At 37.4% G+C, this 23,488-nt stretch overlaps 1 pseudogene; it reads right to left on the reverse strand.

The window, feature by feature from the left end:
• Positions 1–665: 665 nt before the first annotated feature.
• LOC112199243 lies at positions 666–16,422 on the reverse strand (annotated as a pseudogene).
• Positions 16,423–23,488: the final 7,066 nt, after the last annotated feature.

Here is a 23,488-nt window from a genome sequence, read left to right on the forward strand (position 1 = left end):
AACCTCTATAATCAAGTATTCATCTACCCAAGAGTAAAGAAATTCATCTCTGAGCAGTACAGATTTTAGCATCGAGAACTAGTGTAAGAACTGGCAAATTGATGTAACTTCTGAAGGCCTAGTTTTCTTCATGAAGTGAACAAATAGAAAGAAAAAAGAAGTCCAAAAACCTTTTGATCAAGTATCATCTACTCAAAAGTAAAGAAAATCATCTCTGATCAGTGCAAATTTTAGCATTGCAAACTCGTGTAAAAAAAATTGGCAAATTGATGCTAAGCTAACTATCAACAAGTTTGGCCTTGGCCAACAGATTGGAAAACCAAACATTCAATCGCCAGAGCAAAATGAGAGAAGCAAATAGACAAACAACGGGCACAACTAGAGGGATACGAGGAAAAGTAAAACTTCTTCGTCTCCCTTGAGATGTCACCGCACCCTAGTAGCTGGTTCAGAACCCTGTAAGCAGCACTAGTGCCTGATCTGCCAGCTCATACATCAAGGGCATCCTTCAAAACTTCGGCAGATGAACGGTTGTTTGAAAATGCAAGAAACAACAAACGATATTAATTAACTAGTAGCAAAACTAACAAATATTTTTATTAATGGGCAAGAGTTTATCACAAGAAATTGGTGAATTAGTACCTGAAAAATCAACTTATCCATCATTAATCTAAAGCACTTCCACTGGTATTTGGTTTGGCTCCATGGGTGATTTGTTTTAATCTTTTTGTTGGACCAGGTTCCCCATCATAATCACAGTGCTCAACGCCTCGCTTTGTACTGATGCCTCCTGCTAGTACTAACGCGGTTGATACAGTTGCAGCTTCTGCTTTGTCAAAATCACAATTTAAGCCCAACTCAGAAATACCAACATTGCTCTTCCTATCTCTCTTTTCTGCCGAGTCTTCACTGCTCACATCATCTTCATCACTCTCGACCCATTCTTCACTGCTCACATCATCTTCATCACTGTCGTCGTTGTCCTCGTCGTTATCATCATAAGGCACATGAGCCAGGTGGACTCCACAGCTTCTAAAAGGATTACCGTGACCATAGGCTTCGTGACAATGGTCATGGTACTGAAAAGAGGAAAAGATAATTCGACACAAATAAGGCTTCCGTGGATCACTCTTTCTATCCACCTCTTGCTTGATGTCAACCCTCAATGGAATATATTTCAGCCACACATGATGAGCTTGATGTCTCTGTTACTGTTGCTTTAAAGTAACAGTCCCATGAGTCTGCACCATAGCCGATATAACGGGAATCATCATCATAGTCATACATGTCTACTCCATCGATTGTAATGCTGAAACAAAAACCAAAGGGAAGAGAATAAGATTCCGTAGCTTCAAAAACAGCACAAAGTAGCAGCCCCGTCTTCTTCCATCTCAAAGTCCGAGGGATTTCAATCAAAAGTTCACATATACCATCCTCATCGTCGTCCTCATCACCTATAAGCATACACACTTCGACCTTACGACAATGTAACCACTCTGGAACTTCACTTCCTGGGAGTATAGCCACAAACTCAGATCTCTTATCAACCTGTATGTAGATATATAGAGTCATGTTATTTGTCATCTATGGTACCACATAGTAATATTTGGGACTGGAATGACAAATACTAAGCGTCAAAAATACGTACATGAATAATTCGGGAGATGAAGCTTAAAATTGAAAACTAATATTTAACTTGACTTTTTTAAAATAAAAAAATAATAATTTTCTTATGTTCTATTTTTTATATAGCAAATTACCACTACCTACACTTTTTTTTCATAAATTACCATGAGCAGGCCTGTTTTTATAAATTCCCATGCGCAAGGTATTATACATTGCTGTCAGATTTCTTTCATTTTTGAATTATTTCTATTGACAAGTAAATTACGAATCTGCCCTTATGGGTTTGATAATGTGAATCAACACTGCTGAATGTCAGTAGCATTATGAAAAAATAATATTTCTAGAAACACTACATTTGAATAATAATTCCAAAAACTATTTATACATATTACAATATGAAACTTGAACACTGCTGAATGTCAGTAGCATTATGAAAAAATAATATTTCTAGAAACAATACATTTGAATAATAATTCCAAAAACTATTTATACATATTACAATATGAAACTTGAACACTATATCATTTATCTCTGGTTTTGCTGCTTTCACATACAAGTTGCTTTGAATTTCACATCTTCTCATGGTGAAGAAGTTTCTCCAGCAGAATTTTCAAGAGTACTGACCCTCAGTAGTATACTAGCCCTATCAGTAGTGTATTGATCCCCAGTAGTATACTGACCCCCAGTAGTATATTATGGCCTTCTTGCATTTGCTCACATCAACATTGCTTTCATTAGCTCCATCCTGCAAGTCAACCGGCAACACAGAACATAAGGGATGACAAAACACAAAACTAAAGCATTACACAATACCAACAATCCCATCAGAAACTAACATAAACACAAAACTAAAGCTACTGACCCTCAATACAAAACTAATAATCATACTATAACTACTGAACACACAATCCGTTATAGCTTACCCATGCCAAAACCTGTGACAACATGAGGTTGAAGGTACTGACCCTCAGAATTTCTCAACCAAAATTTCTCAGCTAAACCTCTATCATATCGCACCTGTCATCACTCTTTCCCTCCAATCTCTACTTCCAATTGCGATCTAAATTTGAGCAGACGACAATCACAAATAACAAGAGATGTCACTTGCACTCTCAATCAAGCAATTCAGTAAAGAATCATCTTTTCACCTAAATTTAACCCCAAAAAAAAAAAAAAAAAAAACCTAAACTCATGAGCAAAGAATCATCTTTTCACCTAAATCCAAACCCCCTTAAAATCTCATGCTTATTTCCACTATCAGTATGAGCCCACAAATACAATACACGCTAATCTGCTTACTCAAAAAGTCTCTAACTTTTCCAATCCCACAAAAATTCTGCTTACCAGAATCAGATTCAAAACCAAACCCACTAAACCAGCAGCTAAATCCACAAAATTTCCAACAAATCAAGCAAAAACAAACCGAGATCTACAAGCGAATCGTACCAATACACAAATCACTAGAGCAAATCAATTCTGAGAAAGCAAGAAAATTCAAAGATTTGAGGAATTGATGAGCAAACGTACCAACTAGAGTGGTTGGGTTCAGTGGCCCCTGAGATTTGAAAGCTTTGGGCTTTTGCTGATAGAAGAAGCGGCTTTCGGTTTTTTCACAGCCTCGCTTCGCCGCTCACTTGGTCGGTTGCTTCGTCGCCTAGCTTCGTTGGCTGCTTCGCCGCTCACTTGGCCGGCTGCTTCGTCTCCTAGCTTCGCTGGAGCTTCGTCGCCTAGCTTGGCTAGCTGCTTCGCCGCTCACTTGGTCAGCTGCTTCGTCGGAGCTTGGCGGGCTGCTTCGTCACCTAGCTTCGCCTGAGCCCTAGATCAATTTAGGGGGGATCTAGATTTTGGGACGGTTTTGATTTTGGGATCTGGATTTTGGATCGGTTCTGATTTTGGGAGAGTGGCATGTTTGGTAATTTTTGTAATATTTGAGTGTTTTTCTTTAGGATGGGCTAACAGGGTGTTGCAATTGTTGGCCGCATGGGATATTAGTTTTAGACTTTGCTATTGGTAATTAATAGTGTCATTTTGTAGTTATTGGTAAAAAGCTCTTTTTTATAATCTGGTCTTTTTTAATTAAAAACTTTAGAAATAATCCGGCCAACTTAAAAATTACGAACTTTTTGGAATAAAAAAAAAAGCTGAATTTAAAAAAAAAAAAAGTGGTTCTATTCATACCTCCACATTTGGTATGTGGATCTCTTGCTCAAAATTTTATAACCAAATTTCTAATTTTGCCCTTTCAATTCTCTATAGGGTCATAATAGGAATATAAATTTTACAAAAATTAAGAGAGGTCTACATAACAATTGTGGATGTATGAATAGAAGCACCCTTTAAAAATTCATTAATTCACGAATAATTTGCGAAATTAACTGTGGTACCAAGGTCCAAGGATTACTTGCATATAAATATAGAAAAAGAGAGAAAAGGTTAGAAGAAGACCTGATGATTCAGTTTTAATGCATTTGCTATCTTTGACACGATCTGATTCTGTACTGATGAATCTTCCATGTTTGACGCGACGTCAAAGCCCATATTATCAACCAGTAACCTATGGCAATTAGACAAATCCATGTTTCTAAGGTGTTGAGTGTCATTGATTTCCAGTATCTTTGACAATATTGGAAACTTTTCAAGTGATATGCAATCGCCCACGTCTATCAATTCTATGGATTGTGGAAGTTCTAAGATATCTCGAAGAATCTTGCAACCATGCAACATAAGATGACGCAACCGGAAAACTTTGCTAATACATACAGGAAGACTAACAAGATTGCTTCCTGATAGATCCAGTGTCTCTAAGGTGGACAAGCAATCAAGACTAGCCAGGAAATCAGAGACTGATGCTAAATTGCATTCTTTAAATTGCAGAACTTTTAGCTTCGGAAACAGTAATAAACCACAATCATCATGTGAAATGTTTGAGCTAGTTGGAAGCACCAAAGGAAGTGATTCTGCACTAGATAAAACTTCATACCTCGCCCTATTTGGAAATGTAACCAGTTTTGGGCACTGAGAGAGATAAAGAAACGATAGATGTTGCAACCCGTAAATACCGTGCGGCACATTTGTAAGGTTCTCACAACTAGAAAGATTTAGGCTTACAAGCCCAGAGAGATATCCAATGGATGAAGGCAATATTTCAATGGGAGTACCAGACGCAACCAATGCCCTTAGGGAAGTGAGATATCCAATGGATGAAGGCAATTCCTCAATGGCAGTATTGGACACATCCAATAATCTTAGGGAAGTGAGATATCCAATGGATGAAGGCAATTCCTCAATGGCAGTAGAGGACACGTTCAATTTTATTAGGGAACTGAGATGTCCAATCCATGAAGGCAGCTGTTTTATGCTAGTCATACCGAGATTCAATTCCCGAATACAATCCATTTTGTCTACAATTTCAACAAAATTCTCAAGGCTTTTGCAGCAGTTAAGCTGAAGCTGCCTCAGGAATTTCCAGCTAACTCTTGTCGGAAAAATTGTAAGGCTAGAGCAAAAAGAAAGACTAAATTCCGTAAGTTTATCAAGAAGTCCGACAGAGAGATGCACTTTATATAAACTTGTACAGTCATTAAGATTCAGCGTCTTTAAGTTTGGGATTGCTGATAAGTCTGAGACTTCTTTTACAACGGCTTAAATTGATGGATGTCAGATATGTCAGATTCTGTGAGATAAAAGTCACAAAACAGAAAAGAATTGGAGCGGATCAATCAAAAGCTTTCAGCAAATAGAGTAGTGGGAAAAAAATCTTTAGCAATTAACAGAATGAAAATTGTCTAACATATCTACCTTGAATCCGTCCCCAAATCCTGTGATGCGACTGCTAGGCATCTCGAGTACAGCAAGTTTCCTTGGATTAAAATTGGATGGTAAAGATTGGAAGGGACAGTTAGGCCAATCAACAACCCTCAAACTATTGGGCAGATAATCAAGGACTCCAGAAAAGCATCCAGCTTGGTGTATAAATAATCTAAGACTTCGCATCTTCAAGAAAGTGGTACTCCTTAAGAATATCATATTTGAATCTTCTGGCAGCTCCACCTTGATGCCTGTGATCTTAGCAGTTCCCTAGCATGAAAAGGCAATAGTATTAAGTGGTAACTAATCAAACTCTCTATCATATGAAACGCAAGCATATTCTGTTTTTATTAATGATCTCAAACATTAAAAAATTTAGTTTTGCATGAAATAAATTAGAATATGCACTTACTGTATTTTCTGTCAGAACATTATAAAGATCATCATGAAACCACAATCTGCTACGTTTCCCAGGGTCATTGGGCGACTCTTGATGAACTATGTCTTTACCCATTTCTTCTAGCAAGTCATGCATACGGATATAATCGTGTTCACCAATACTGATAAGGGCCATTTCAGTGAGCACATTAATACCATTGTTAGGGTTGAGGCCACAACCTTCCAGCATTTTTATCACGTGTTTCTTCTTTCTACCGTTAAAGAAACATGCAATATCTAGGAACACTTCCTTTGCAGAATCGACCAATCCATCATAACTAACTTTGAGAATTTGTTGAATTTCAGGGCTTTTGAAACCATCTAATGCATGTAGCTTTCCATGTATTCAGATTTCCACCATGTAAATAGGAACCTAAAACTCTCAAAGCTAGTGGAAGGCCTTGAGCATAGCCTATTGCACGTTCTGTGAGTTCTACATAATCCTCTGAAGGTTCTTTTTTTTTAAGGCATTCCAACTGAAGAGCTCAACAGCTTCATGAAAATCTAATTCTTTGACATTGTACATTAAGTCAATGTCATGAGCAACCAGCAATCTTTTATCCCTTGTGGTTATGATAATTATACTACCCTTACCAAACCAATCAAGTCCCCCAGCTAAGTTGTTCAACTGATTCAGGTTATTCACATCATCAAGAACTAGAAGAACACTTTTATAGCGCAACCTTTCCTTTATGGTAGTGATTCCTATATATAGCAGCATTGGTCACCTTCATTTTTTTTCTCCCTAAAATCTCAAAAAGAAGGGTCTCTTGTTGTTTGACCAAGCCTCCACAGCACATTGAATTTTCTCTAACACTTTCCAGAAAACACGTACCTTCAAATTTGTGGGCAATTGAATTATAGACAGCTTTGGCAATCGTTGTCTTACCTATTCCACCAGTTCCCCATATCCCTACCATACAAACATCTCTTCCCCGAACACCCAACAACTTATTTATATCTTGCACACGAGGCTTTATCCCAACCGGGTACTTTGCCACATTCAAAAATGTATGCCTTATAACTTGCTTTGAGATCTCTTCCACGATGTCATCAATACATTTAGATTCAGAGTGCCTGACGGTTCAAAGCAGAGAAAACATTTGATCAAATTGGCATTCTCATGTGTCAAAGGAAGAAAAAAAGAAAGAAAAAAACACATTTACGAAAAAAAAAATTAAATATCTTCTGGAAAGTAAATTAGGATGAGAGGATGACACTTGGTTTACTTCATAAGCATTTTCAAGGGTGCGGTGAAACCAAAGAAGAGGTTAGGTCACCACTACTGTATGATGTGAAAAAATTCTATGATTGGATGCATGTAAACATGAATATCATGAGCAATACATGTCAACTACCTTCATCATCATTGCAAACGAGCTAAATAGGATACCTCATTATAACAGTGATTTCCTAGAATAAGACCATGAAGTCAAGAACTAGCTAGCTCATTTTTTTTTTTGGTCGGCACCTCATAGCTTGGTACGGTTTTTTTGACAACTTCATAGCTTGGTACTTGAGTACCGAAAGTTACAATTTACATGCTGTATGTTACCTCCTTCACTAACCAAATGGGCCAAAACTTCGTTGTAGAAAACGAGGCATTAGTGGGTTCGTGAGCCCCACTCATTTTATTTTGTCGTTTGTAAGGTTTGTAATAAGGGTTAGGCTATGATATATCAATGTATTACTACATCAAATAAGCTAGTTCAATTTAGAGATAGACTCTCTATGCGCATGCATTGGTAAATTACTCTACATTTATTTCAAATACAAATCAAATTAAAGTTTATTTGATATATTGGTACATTAATGTACCGTAAAACTTTCCAACCTTGTAACAAACTGACAAATGAGACTATTCATCTCTCTTAAATGAAAAATTTGATTGTAATAAGACCAAATGATAATTATTACTTTATGATTTTTTATATTTTTTATTTTGAATAAAGGGCTGGTGCGGCTGCCCTCAAACCTTGATTAATGAAACTGTCGAATACAAGGGGGGACATTGAGCCTAAACCCCTGATTACAATAGGCACCTAGAGAACATCCTGAAATAATATCATGACTCTCTATTAAACAATTGTATTCAAATACGCACCAACTAGCAAAGAGCGCTCTACAGGCGACTCTATTTGTTTTACAGCGGTGACATAACGGAAAGATAACTCGATCTGCAAGCATAGCATAATTTCCATACTCACAGCTTTCCCATCATGTTGACACTGAAAAATACATCCAGTGACACTAAGTTTCACCCTGCCACTAAGAGGCAGCGATCATTTGACCAAGCAAGGAACTCGCCGCCTACCTAGAGCAGACATGTTACTGCCACTAAGAGGTTGCGACCATTTGCCAGTGCAAGGAACTCGCCGCCTACTTAGAGCAGACCAGGCACACAAGGTGCAAAAACCAGGACCAAGCCCACCTCGTTCTACCAAACAATGGTAGTAACTTATTAACAAGTAAACATGAAAAAAATAATAACTACAAACTTTAACATAAAAAACAAACCATAATAGACCAAGGGTAAAACCCCCAGCCCAAGTACCATCAGGCCCATAATAGGCCCACCATCGAAGGAAGGCCAGAAGGTTTGAAACCTTGAACCCAGCCCAAAACGCCAGTTGCACAGAAGTCCCCGCCACCACTACCGCACCCCCAAAGTCGCCGCGCCGTCGTTGTTGCCGAACCCCGCCCTCGATCGTACAGACGCAAGCGCAGGCAAAGCACCAGCAGATCACGACCTGCACCACCACCACTTCAAACCTCGAGAGCCCAGCCTGGAGCACAAACCCAGATCTGGAATTCCCGTCACCGCCTGCTGCTCGATCCGACACCAAAACCCACCCAATCTCCACCGGATTGACGACGAGATCCGGATGGATCTAACCACCAACCACCGATCCCGATTGGGGTCGCACGTCAACCACACCACCGATCACCACCAACCATCTCAAAATCCCTACCTGTGCATATACCTCCGTCGGCAGAGAGCGAGGCTAACAACACCCTCCCAACCTTAATCTCCGATCACCGACACCAACATCCCGTTCGACCGCACTCGATGCACGCCGGCGAGACCAAAAGCCATCGCAGGCATGGCGACGCAGCCGGACGAGTAGGTTTTCGCACTTAGGGTTTTTCTCTATTAATTACTCCTTTTTTTTTAGTACAGATGATTTTTTTTTTTTTTTATAAAGAAACATTATCATTATATAACTTGGGTGGTGTTATTGACACACCCTTTTTTCTATTCACACATCTCTCTATTTTATTTTTTTTTACAAATTATCCTAATTACTCTCTGCAATTCTATTTTTTTTCTTTTTTCTATTTGGCAAGTCAATCATCCCTAGTCTTATTTGTCCACCTTCTTTTTGTGAGCTCTGTTTCCAAAACTCTTTTTTCCACTTTCTTTTTCTATGAAAAACTTGTAAAAAAATATTCACCATCCAACCAAAAGGTTATCCTTCAAAATACAGAGACCCATTTAGAGCTAGAAGCAAAGAAATACCTAATTTCTTACTAATGAAACACATACAGATATAAATATGATGAAATTATTCAAGGAGCAATATCAATTCTAAGTTAAAACCCAAAACGACCAGACCCATAAAACTACCAAACTGAAGGAAATCTAAACATTTGTATTAAAATTATATTCAACAAGTACACTAAATAATTTCAGTTAGCAGTAATTTTAAAGAGATGGAATGAGTATGCTAGAGAAGTTTTTAATGGAAAAGAAAAGAAGGAAAAAGAGTTTTGAAGACAAAGCTCACAGAATGGGATGATTGACTTATCAGATAGAAAAAAGAAGGATTAATTTCAGTTTACCTCCTTGAGGTTTGGGAGTATCATCATTTCACCCCCTGTACTTTCAATTTTGAATTTTTACCCCCTAAACTTTTCAATTTCAATCAGCCGTGTCCAATTTCTACTATTCCGTCCAAATTGGACGTTAAGTTTGACTTTTGAGGGCTAAAATGGTCATTTCAACATAAAAAAATTAAAAAATTTCTTTTTTTCTGATTTTTAGTTTTTTTTTTCGGTTTCTTCGCTTTTTTTTTTCTTTTTTTTTTTTTTTTTTCTGTTTCTTCGTTTTTTTTTTTTTTGTCTTCAACCTATGCACCACAAGTTATAATAGGTTTATGAAAACAAAAAATACTCTAGGTAGTTGAAAGCTGCTCGCTGGTCTACGATATTTGTGACATATCTCCGATAAAGTGAAGAATTTAGGATATATCCCCCCATAAAGTGAATATATATATGAAATATCTGTAAAAAATAATTTTACACTTTATCTGTAAATAAATATCTGTAAAAAATGATTTTACACAGATATTTCTTCACTTTATTGGGGATATATCATAAAATTCTTCAATTTATTGGAGATATATCACAAATATCATAGACCAAAAATGATTTTACACAGATATTTCTTCACTTTATTGGGGATATACAGATATTTATAGATAAAGTGTAAAATCATTTTTTACAGATATTTCATCACTTTATTGGGGATATATCATAAAATTCTTCAATTTATTGGAGATATATCACAAATATCATAGACCAAAAATGATTTTACACAGATATTTCTTCACTTTATTGAGAATATACAGATATTTATTTACATATAAAGTGTAAAATTATTTTTTACAAATATTTCTTCACTTTATCAGAGATATATCACAAATATCATAGACTAGCGAGCGGGATTCAACCACGTAGAGTATTTTTTTGTTTTTATAAACCTATTATAACTTGTGGTGTATAGGTTGAAGACAAAATAAATAAATTAATTAAAAATTAAAAAAAATGAAGAAACAGAAAAAAAAAAAAAAAAAAAAAAACAGAAAAAAAAATAAATTTTTTTAAATTTTAAATTTTTTTTAAATTTTTTATGTTGAAATGACCATTTTAGCCCTCAAAAGTCAAACTTAATGTCCAATTTGGACGGAATAATAGAAATTGGACACGGTTGATTGAAATTGGAAAGTTTAGGGGGTAAAAATTCAAAATTGAAAGTACAGGGGGTGAAATGATGACACCCCTAAACCTCAGGGGGGTAAACTGAAATTAATCCAAAAAAGCAACATAGTTGCAAGGGATTAGGATAATTTGTAAAAAAAATTGAACTAAAGTAATAAAAAGGGATTTTGTCAATTTACCCCATTTCTAGAGATTTTTTTCCCACTTACCCCATTAAGTTTTTTTAATTCTCTCTTACCCAAAACACTCTAAGGAGGTCTTCCCTAATACCCCATTAAGATTTTTTTTTTGTTTTTATTTTTTTTTAATACCATTTTACTCTCACTTTTGTTACTTAGAGAGAGAGAGAGAAAATGGAAGAGAGAGAAACCATAGGGGACTTCGCCGGAGCCTGGTCACCGACCGCCGGAATCATGTCACTGATCGCAGAAATCCGGTCACCGATCACCGGAATCCTGCCAACTTTCTCAAGATTTCGGCGGTCGCCGGAAAGGTTTATTACCCCTAATAGACATCTATTGCCCTGATACGCTCAAAGCAAGCATATAACTTAACCCTAGAAATATCATTAGTAGTATAAGCAAGTAGGGATCGTTCTATTCCGGGGGTAGGGATCGTTCTATTCCGGGGATTGAGGGTACACCTGTCAATGTAAGACAATTTAAACAATTAAAATAAAAACAAAGTATAATATTTACACATAAACACTATTCACGAATTTATGGGGTTTTAGGTTTTTGGTTTTTCGAAAATTAAAAGAAAGAATAAAACTAAGTATAAACAAAAACACAAATACAAGAATGAAATGTAAGAAACAAAGATTAAAACCAAGTTTATAAGTGACCTCGACTCAGCCCTACATTGTTCTTCCAAGTCATGAGAAAGGAGTTGATCATGTGAAACGTTAGAAAGCAAACGATTTCCCATATTTTACTTTTCAATGCTAATTAATCTAAGTGAAAGCACAAAGACTAATCCTATCAAACATGTAATCAAGCCCTAGAAAGCTAGTCAATCATACACATTCAACGCATGAAACACATAGAAAGGCTATCAACTCAAGTGCACAACCTAGTATGAAAAAGTTCATCTATTTGCAATCCTCTTCAATTGAATTCGATTCTTGTCCAAAACCTTTACTACTTACGATTTAAGTTCATAACACAAAAAGTTGAATCATGTTCTTAAATCTAGCACCAATTACATGCATATATCCTAAGTTGGCCACCAAAGAACATAAACATATAAAAGTTTTCTGTAAAGCAAATTCAATCGAACAAACTCACAAAAGCAACTATAGAATCACAATCATAAGAATCGAAATCTTCATTCAATCATAAAATTTCAGAATTAAAACTTTGTTCAAACATCAATGTCAACTAGAACAATTCCAACGAAATCAAACAAGGTTACAAAGAAAGAGGTTGAATTACACCGTGAGATGGAGATGGGGATGAAGGATAAAACATATGGAGTCTTGAATCTCGAAAGCAAGCTTCAAGGTGGAGAATGGATGATGATGCTCACGGCTTGGTTCTTCTTCTTCTTCTTCCTTGCTTGAAACGTTGAATGCACTAGAGGATGGAGAGAGCTTTCGCGTATAAACTGATTTTCTGAATTATGGGGGGTTGTTGATGTCTTGGGGTGTAGAGTATATATAGGGAATGGAAATACTTGGTCTCCAAGCCGTGATTTTCTGTTTATTTTCCATGGAATTAATTTAATAACTCCACATAGCTTCCACCAATGATAAATTGTCAAATAAGCCCTAGTGTGTCATCCAACCAATCACAAAACTCCAAGAAGATTCCCTAATATATTCTTGCCGAAATACCTTGAATATTTTCTGATTTTCTTCTTGTATTTTCGGCCAAAATATACTTAGGGTTTCTAGGAATGAATTTAGACGCCATTTGGTGCTTTTCTTGATGTCCACACTTTTTCTTTCCATAAACTTCACCCTAGAAAATCTCTTGCGTAATCTTTTATTTCTTCTTGATATTTCACGCCACTTTTCTCTCCTCCCTTTGGTTTTCACGGCAAAACATCCTTAGGGTTAGGGTTTTGCGTCACAAACCCTAATGTCATGGGCTTTGATGGGCCTTGATCCATTTTGCCGAAAATCCATAGAGTTCTTGGGCCTCGTTGCTTCATCTTCAAGCCTTGTCTCCCTCCAACGTCAAAACACATTATTTTTCCATTTCTTTTTCATGGTTGCGTTGGAAACTTGCTTGGGAAGCCTTCCTCCATTTCGCAGGGTTTCCTGGTTGGACTAGGAAAGCTTATTTCTTCATTTCTGCTCAATTGTGTGGCCCTTTTCTTCTCATATTCGCTCGTCTTGATGTTTGCAAGCTCCTCTTTCCATTCGTGAATTCATTTCCACTTTTTAGCTCGGAGGTCCTGAAAATAGAAACTATTATGAAACTTTCCTAATTTGAAAAATAGAAACTTTCTAAAATTTAAGAAATGGAAAGTTTCTAAAAATGAAAAATGGAAACTTACTAAAAATGAAAAATAGAAACTTTCCTAAACTGAAAATGGAAACTTGCCAGAAATGAGAAATGAAAACTACAAAAATGGAAACTTTCTACAATAAGGAACTTTCCCAATCAAAGAATGGAAACTTTCCCAAACAGGGATTTTTCAAGGAAATGGCGCAGAAAATGTAGGGAAATGCAGTTAAAACGTCGCATTAAAATGCTCCTATCATGCCCCCCAATAGATGTCTATTGTCCCTAATAGACGTTTATCAGCCATGTATTGCCCCCCAACAGAATTTTCGGTAGTCGAAATAGGAACTAATCTTCCTAAAATTACACAAATAAAACTTTGATTAAAGAAAAAAAAAAACGAAGAAATTATATAAATTCAAAACTTCTATTTCCCTCTAATAGACGTTTATTGCCCCCAGTAGACATCCAAAACTTTAAAATGAGTAGATTACATCAATTCAAAACGTCTATTGCCCTCCAATAGATGTCTATTGACCCTCAATAGACATTCAAAAAAAAAACTAAACTGATTTGGGCACCCATGTCTTCACTGGTACCAGAGTGCAGACGTTCCCATTGGTGCACCTTGGGGATGAGTTCCAAGAGGTCGTGGTCCAGCGCCAAAGCTCGCCGAACCTGACCAGAAAACTGATTGTACGAGCCAAATGGCGATGCTCCTCGGAATCTCGTCGGAGAGAGAGAGGACTGGAAACAAACTCGCCAGCAGTGGCATTTGTCCGGAGAATGGAGCGGGACTCGGTGTTGGAGATGAGGTGGCCGTTAATGGCTTTGAGGCGATGCTGTGGTACTAGAAACGAACTCAAAACCGCAAAGCCCAAATTGTCGTCGCGGAGGAGAGAGAGATATAGCTCGGAGGAGAGAGAGAGAGAGAAGGGAGATGGCACCGTCGAGGTAAGTCGAATTGGTGGCCAGAGAGAGCGGGCGGTGAGGTCAAGGGAGGGCGTCGTCATCTTCAGGCGTGGATGCCATCACTGTGCCAGATATCGGAGATCTGAGAGAGAGAGAGAGATATGAGAGATCGGAGATCTGAGATCTGTGAGAGAGAAAGAGCGGATCTGGAGGGAGGAGAGAGATAGAGAGTGGCATGTTGCAATTTCTTAATCAGGTTAAGGGTAAAATGGTCATTTCTTGTTAAATTGTGTAGGTGGGAATAAAAATTTGTTGCTAGGGTAAGTGAGATAATTTTAGTCTATTTTGGTGCTTTGGGTCAAGAACCCTAATAAAAAAGTGGAAGGGGTGTGTGAACAGAGAAAATGAGTGTGTCAATGACACCATCCTATAAGGCTATAACTTAAAGCATTAATATAGTAGGGTTAGAAATATACTCATTTAAAAGAGGCCACCCTGACAAATTTGCAGCTTCTTTAAGAGCTACCTTCCATATCTGGACCTTCTCCATGTTATCCTTGAATTTGCATTCATGATTAGCAAGTGCCTCCCTAAAGCTACCTCTGTGATTTCGTACATCCGAGGGATCGACTTTGTAGAAAACTGGTCGAACCTCTTGTTGATTTGATTTCTTGCACTCGAGGATCTTGACAAGCAAAGGCGTAGCTACACACGGGCTCGGGTGGGCTACAGCGCACCCCAAATTTTGAAAAAACATTACTTAAAAGCTTAATTTTAGTTTAACAAATTAAATATTAAAAACTAGTCCACCCCAAATTTTTATACTTAGCCCATATATTATTAAACTTGGTACATATATTTTCTTTTTTCTTTTTTAGTCACATATATATTATTTCTTTTCTTGAAGTATTTGATTTGATTTTATTTTTTATTCTGCTTTAAAAGAAATAGTCCCATAAAAAGATCTTTTTTATTTAAGTAATTAGGTCAATTTTTTTTTCTCTTTTTTCTCTCACTGGTTCTCCAAAATCAATAAGTCCCAGTCTCCCAGACTTCAGACGAAAAACTTGTGGTATTCTGTCCAATCTGTCGACCAACGTTCTCCCTCTTGACCTCTTCACTCTTCAGGTAGAAGCTCATCCTGTATTCCTCTTGGTTATATGATCTTTTGCACATCTTCTTTTTTTAATTCATATGTTTTTTGTTTTTAGTTCACAATTTCTTAATCAGTTAATCAAATTCATGAGTCCCATCGCACTATTGGCCTATTGCTACTTTATCAATATACTATAATATTAGCTTTCTGACTTTGTTTGAAAGGCGTAGATGTGTTGCGGTGTTGGTATGTTAGGTATATATACATATATAATTAACCCCAACGGCATCTTCAAAGGCTTTGAATCAAAGTCTCTTGCTTGCTTTCTCCGAAAACCCTAAAAGATTCAACCTAGGTATATATATATATATATATATATATATATATATATATATATATATATTTATTTATTTATTTATTTATTGACCAAGTGATCAACGTTTGACTGGGGTCATTATTATTAGATTCTTTATCATTTTCTTAGATTGTATTTTTCTTTTTCAATTAAGGTTTGGGATTATAGATTTGCTTTTTTTTTTTTATCAATAATTAAAGATTTTGCTTCTATTCAAGAGTGTAGAATGCAATTTGAGTAGATATGTTCTTTTTGTCTTAGACTTTATTTTCGAACTTCTATCAAATGTTATAACGTTAATTTCTTTTAATTAGTTAACTATTTGATTGTTTGATATGTGTTAAGATGTGGTTTGTAAAACTTTAAAAAAAAAAAAAATTACAAGAATTAGTAAACTTTTATTAAAATTTTTTTAGCCCACCCCATTCTGAAATCCTACCTCCGCCATTATTGACAAGCTCATCCAAGCACCACTTCGAGGATGCATAGTCTTTAGAGAACACAATGATTGAAATCTTTGACTCTTCGATTGCTTGGAGAAACGTTGCTGATATTTCTTCTCCTCGTTTGAGCTGATCATCCATGAAGGTGTTGATTCCCTTCTGACGCAAAGCACGGTACAAATGGCCGGTGAAATTATTGCGGGTATCCTCCCCTCTAAAACTCAGAAAGACATGGTATTTCCATGGATGGTTGGAAGAAGAGGAGGACAGGGAAGCTGCTTCAATATCTGTCATTGAGAGCATATTAATTGTTGAAATTAGATAACTAATACAGGCTTTCTGTGAATCGACCTCTTGTTATATTTATGTTTAAGGCTTCATGTCAATGCCAATTAATTAAAGGTGAGGCAGCATCTAGGCAAGTTCGTCGATTTCTTTGTTTTCGTTGGTAATTCCTATGATCTAATATTCTAATTGAAACCGTCCGCACTTCACTAAGTTTATTCCTCTCCCAAAGTCATAGGTGCATCGCCAATGAGTCTCGTATTGATTTTGATTTTAGAGTAGTTAAATCTATATCCAATTTTTTAATGGTGTAGTATGCAGTATAGACTTAGGTAAATCCGTCCCAGCAAATTAACATTTCACACAGCGTCAAGGATTATTGTTGTTTTCATATTTTATATATAACGTACTAATTTCACCTTGTGATTGGCCACTATATTATCGGCTTTTTAAGAGATAAACAATTGGTCACTTGTCTTTTGTTAAGACCTACACTAGCTCTGAATTCCGTAATCATTTTCTCTTTCTCTCGGGGTACCACTTATAAACGAGATACGTTATAGTTTGTGCTGTATTACATTTGAAGCAATAATATTTCAAACCGGTGGTGTGTCATTTATTCGGCACTTCAATAATATTTCAAACCGTCCGCACTTCACTAAGTTTATTCCTCTCCCAAAGTCGTAGGGTGCATCACCAATGTGTCTCGTATTGCTTTTGATTTTAGAGAAGTTAAATCTATATCCAATTTTTTAATGGTGTAGTATGCAGTATAGACTTACGTAAATCCATCCCAGCAAATTAACATTTCACAAAGCGTCAAGGATTATTGTTGTTTTCATATTTTATATATAACTAATTTCACCTTGTGATTGGCCTCTCTATTATCTGCTTTTTAAGAGATAAACAATTGGTCACTTGTCTTTTGTTAAGATCTACACTAGCTCTTAATTCCGTAATCATTTTCTCTTTCTCCGAGTACCACTTATAAACGAGATACGTTATAGTTTGTGCTGTATTATATTTGAAGCAATAATATTTCAAATTGGTGGTGTTCGGCACTCTCTGACACGACCGACACGTCTTTGTTTTTGTCACGATCGTATCAATTGTATGGCTTTGACTTTCTGACAATTCTAAGGACACTACACTAAACTACATGTAATGATAACCAATACTCTACCATTTTTTGGATTTTTTTTTTCAATTAAAAATAAAGATTGAAAACAAAACCAATACAAAGTTTATTGTCATTTTGAGGGTATAATTGCAACATTTAATCCTAGCTCTAGGCTATAAGACTTAGATTACATAGACATGTACATTATGAAATGAAATAGTATATCATGACTGTTATAAGTCGCCTCTTAGCTCAACTAGGAAGAGAGAGAGAGAGAGAGAGAGAGAGAGAGAGAGGTGTAGAGAGCAAGAAGTTGCTTTGTGTTGAGTTAGGTTGTAAATGATTCGATTGATATATATGTGAAATGGTGAGCCTCAACCTCTTAGATAGTGGAGGTTGAGGTGTATTCATGATATTTCATAAATAGTATAATTCTTATGGAGTAAATAATAAGAGAACACCAAAAGGTCTTCAGGAATTGATGTCTAGTGCATTATATATAGTTCGCTTCTTTTATCTCGTATAGGCATTAGTTTACTAAACAGGCACTCCACTAGGTGTTGTACAACAATAACTATATATTTTTAATTAATTAATTAAATAATTAATTATAATCTTATTATTAAGCTAATTCTTCTTAACATGGTTAAATTTTTGAAAGAGCAGAATTGTCTTTTATCCATATGAAAACAGTCTTTTAAAAAAAAAACAGTTTTTTACTGCTAATAACTGAATAATTTCATTGTTTTTTTCATTTGTACAAAACTGTTGTAGAGAATTGTAATTGTGTGTTTATTATTGATAATAGGAGTCATTTATATAGGGAGTTACAAGGTACCCAAAAGGTAATAGAATCCGAATATAATTGAATACCTAGAACACTTTCCTATTACAACTCTAAACCATAGTTTGTAGAGGCACACATTATGTCGACATCCTTCAACACTCCCCCTTGTGCTGCTCAAACTTGGTGATGACGCTTTGATTGTTGCCTCGTTAAAAACCTTGTCAGGTAACAAAAACCCTGTGGGACAAAAATAACCCTGGTCAAAGGACAAAAAGAGCACAACACGTCCTTCACTCTTCGAGATCAAACATGTGGACATCATGCCTCCCCCTGATGTCAATATCTCCCTCTGATTACTACAATCATGGGAGTTCGGATAACTTTCTCAATCCGATGCTCTTCACATGTTTCTTGAAGGTGGATTTTGGTAACGACTTAGTAAATAAGTCCGCTACATTATCCTCTGATCGGATTTGGTTCACTTCAATATTTAGAAGTGCTTGTTGTCATTTTGATGGAGGGGAGGAGGAGCACGGAAGGTGGCATTTTGCCTTGCGGGGTCCAATCCCACACTTCCGTCATTTCTTTTCTCTCTGTAGGGATAGAACAAGCCCATATCAATCGTACCTCTCAAATATCGAAAGATTGTCTTTATACCAATCTAATGGCGTTGCGTTGGCGCGGGGCTATATCTAGCCAACAAGTTCATAATAATTGAGGTGTCCGGTCTTGTATTGTGCTAAGTACAATAATGCGCCTATTGTACATAAGTAAGCACTTCTGCTATTAACATGTCTTCGTCATCATCCCTGGGACGAAACGGATCCCTTTTAGGGCCAAGACTACTGACGATCATGGTGTATCTTTGACTTTATCAAAAATGCCTAAGCATCTATTGACACGGTATACAAGTTCTGAATCTAGACAAAACCGTATTCTCCAAAGGTCCTTCCCCTCAAACTCGGATTTCAGGTGTTCAGCGGTTTATCAACATAAACCGCGACAATCGCAAATCTGGAACTTGTCATGGAAACGCGTGGGCATAGTTGATCATATCCCTTCCCAATCAAGTAGTCATTTTAATGAGCATTTCAACCTCGTTGCAAATACGATCCGTGGTCTAGAGCCACTTGACTTGGGTAAATGAAGTCCACAAGAACCTTCATTATATTTCATATCTAGATCCCCATAGAGATACGTAGTGACCACATTCGTAAGCTACATGTTCAGTTATTTGGAAACTACCAAACTGACAAGGTAGTGGAGTACAATGACATCCATTACGAGAGAATATGTCTTCTCGTAGTCGATTCCAGGGCGTTGTGCGAAACCTTGCGCCATAAGGCGAGACTACCATCTCTTTTTCACATCACGCTATCTAACGAAGACATATTAATGTCAATAGGTTTTATTTTAGGAGGTGTTGGCATCTCAGGCCCGAAATCCTTCCTTTTCGTTAGTGAAACCAATTCAACCTGGATCGCATCTTTCCATTTAGGCCAATTTTCTCTACGTTGGCATTCTTCAACGGAGTAAGGTTCGATGTCATTGGTCTCAACAATTCCACGTCCTCATGTACACTAGTATAGTTCGTAGAGATCTCTATATTCTCAGGAATTGGTTATAACATTGAGGCGTCCCCCAACGATGTCTCTTGGACATAACCACTATCCAAAATATTCTCATGAGACGGATTTTGAGTATCAATGATCAATGGATCAAGTTGTGCCAAACTCGCTCTCTTCTTAAGGCGAGAATCCATCGAACCTATGGGTCTCCTACTCTCTCTAGCGGAACCCATGGCCTATGACGCCATTATGCCACCTTTGTGGCGTCACCATATCATCATCCATAGTGGTGTTGCTGTACCCATATTCTCTGGGTGGCACCATGTCCTCTTGTGGGGACATCAATCCTTGCAAGCATGTTTGCAGCAAGTATATGTGATCTCATCACTTTTAGGGGATCAAGATGAGAAATAGTGAGGACGAACCACGACAATTCCTGTCGTTCCTGTTGAACATTGACGTTCTAATCTCCCCCTAACGAGGGGAAGACTGTCTCATCAAAGTGACAATTCGCAAATCCAGCGAAATAGAGATCGCCTGTCAAGGGTTTTACGTAGCGGACTTATAGTTGGAGGCCTATGGCCAACACAAATATATATATATATATATATATATATATATGCATTCATTGCAATGACTCATGTTGATGCGTTGTGGCGGCGCAATTGGCACATAAACCGCGCACTCAAATATGCATAAGTACGAGATATTTAGACTCAAACCCAGTCACTAGCTGTAATGCAAATAAAAGTTGAGTGGATGCTACGAGTCGTAGACGAATGAGCATAGCTGCATGCGAAATTACATAACCCAAGCGGAAATATTGGTGCGCATTACCAAAGTCCAGGCTACCATCGTAGTCTTTTAATGGTGGCTTTTCCGCCAGACCAATTGGGTGTGTATATGGGAATATGATACTTGATATCAATACCCAATGATATGCAATAGTCATCGAAAATTTTCGATGTAAACTCTCTAGCATTATCAAGTCAAATTGACTGAATGGGATGATCTGGGTAGTGAGCATGTAGCCATATGTTATGTGCTAGGAGTGTAGTATAAGCAGCATTATGAGTGGATAATGGCACAACACGTGACCAGCATGTTTGCGTATCAACCAACACCATAAAATATCTATACGGTTCGCAAGTTGGTTGATCAAATCCACAGAATTCCCTTAGATTCTTTGTGAGAATGGAATTATTTCCTCAATCTCCTTTGCATAGGATGGTCTCAATCCTAAATAATAGGCTTTACAGAATAAAACATGGGCCTTATAATCAACCAATGAAGCTTTTGGTTAAGCCACAATGTCACAATAGACTTGAGAAGTAGGGAGAGGAGTTGAATAAGGGTTTATGGCATCAATGCCATGTATTTGCCGCAGGGGGTAGGCAGCGCCGGCCATGTGTGGCTGGTCTTCGCACAATCATGGCGCCATGAGGCACATGTGCAGCTCCTCGAACCAATTCTTGGTTCTTACTTTTCTTCGTTCTAAAAATGGATGTCCTTGTAAAGTCTTTAATACACAGATCATCATGCCAAAGCCTATATGTGTCAGAATCCCATAAGTCGTCTTTCACGACATGGTTGGATTCAATAACTCGAATAGTGGTTGCATACAACCCACTAGAGCGACACATAAGTTTATCTAATACTCGTTTATGTCCGTAGTCATTAGAGGTGATGCAAAGGAACTCTGTCCATTCTCATAATGTGTTTCCACATGCAAACCATTGGCTCTTATATAATAAAGTTCGAATTAAGGTATGTCCAAGACATTAAGTAAAAGAATTGACACTTTATTAATAGCTGATGATTACATCAAAGTTTCCAAAATCTAATCCAAAATAAAATCAAACTAAGACACATTGTAGTCACTCTATCCGTTTGGTAACTCCAATCAAATATGACCAGGAAAGTAGAGAGAGATGTTGGTGGAGCAAGGCTCTCTTAAGTACCAATAACCTCAATGACTTTCCTAGACATCACATTTTATTGGGTCCGCCACATAAGAAAGAGTTAATACAATTGTCATTTATTGACTAAGGCATATTGCCATTACAAAAGTTCTTGGAAAAATAAAAGGACTAATCTAATCAAAGACTGCTGCATCCTTATGCACTTCATCTTCAGCTTTGAAGTCCTCTATGGTGAGACTGACATCTCCACTATCTTCTTCTTCTTCTGCAAGGTAAACTTCTTGCTCCCTTAGGTCCCTGTATGCCCTGTATTTTGCAGTTAGTTGCTCGCTTGCCTTGTATTGCTTGAACCAATGCTCAATTGATCCACATCGATGACACACATTATTGTGGTTGCCTCCCTTTAATTGAGGTGCACGTTATGCACGTTGCCGGCGTTCCCTAGGAGGGTTGGTGCCACCACCACGGCTAGGGATACCATGACCCCCTCTCCCACGTGTGGCATTACCACCACGTGTATCCACACCAAACTTGCGGTTTCCTTCTTGGTTAGGGCGGTTATATGGGCCCATACATCCCTCATTCTTAGGGTACCGCTCCTTGCGCCTTCCTTTGGGTGCATTATAATTCACCTCATGAACGCTCTTAGTTCCAATCGGCCTTGAATTATAATTCCTCACGAGTATGTTATCATGTTTCTCAGCTACAGATATAACATTGATAAGCTGATGAAACCTCGTGATCCGTCCAGCATTGACTTCAGTACGGTATTGCTTTGATACCACAATGGCTGAAACGGGGAAGGTGGAGAGAGTTTTCTCAATTAGCTCTTGCTCTGTGACAGGTTGTCCACAAAACCTCAACATGGACTGTATGCGAAGAGCTTCTGAATTATATTCAGCAACAGACTTGAAATCAGAAAAGCGCAGATTGTTCCATTGAACCTTCAAGTCAGGGAGGAGGGAATCTTGGACATTGCCAAAGCCCTCTTCTAGCGCTACCCATAGCTCTCTTGCATTCTTGATCGACATGTACTCCAATCTGAGTGCCTTGTCCATATGGCGTCACATCAAGATAACTGCTTGAGCATGCTTTGTAGGTGTTCGCACAAACACAAGATCCGGGTTAGGTGCCTGGATTATGGGTAATATTCCCTTTGAAGTGAGATGGTTCTCAACATCGGTTACCCAACTGTGGTAATCCGAGCCTGTTGAGTCAAGCATGGGAAAGTCGAGTCTAGGTTCATTTGACATTCTGAAAATAAGAAGAGAAGATATATTAGTTTCAGAGTTAAACTTCCACAAAAACTAAAATAATAAGATTTCCGAGCTATGCTACCAAGAAATCAATTTCCAAGAATCTCTTTTAGATTAGACCAAACAATGATGTTTTAATATGGTCACAATTTGATGCTTGCGGACGCTCTTAGTCCAAGCATTATGAACACTCTTAGTTCATACGAACGCTCTTAGTTCGTTTAATTATGAACACTCTTAGTTCATACGAACACTCTTAGTTCGTTAAGCGTGAATCCCCACAATGCCGCTTTGCTAAATACTCAAAACCATTTGGCAACATATATTCCAATATTCTGCAGAAAATAAAAGGAATTTAAATACAAGAAAGCAGCAACTTGAATTACAAAAACTTACGTGATGATTTTGGGCTTGAGAACACG

The sequence above is a fragment of the Rosa chinensis genome, chromosome 4 (assembly GCF_002994745.2).
Source record: "Rosa chinensis cultivar Old Blush chromosome 4, RchiOBHm-V2, whole genome shotgun sequence".
Lineage (NCBI taxonomy): Eukaryota > Viridiplantae > Streptophyta > Magnoliopsida > Rosales > Rosaceae > Rosa > Rosa chinensis.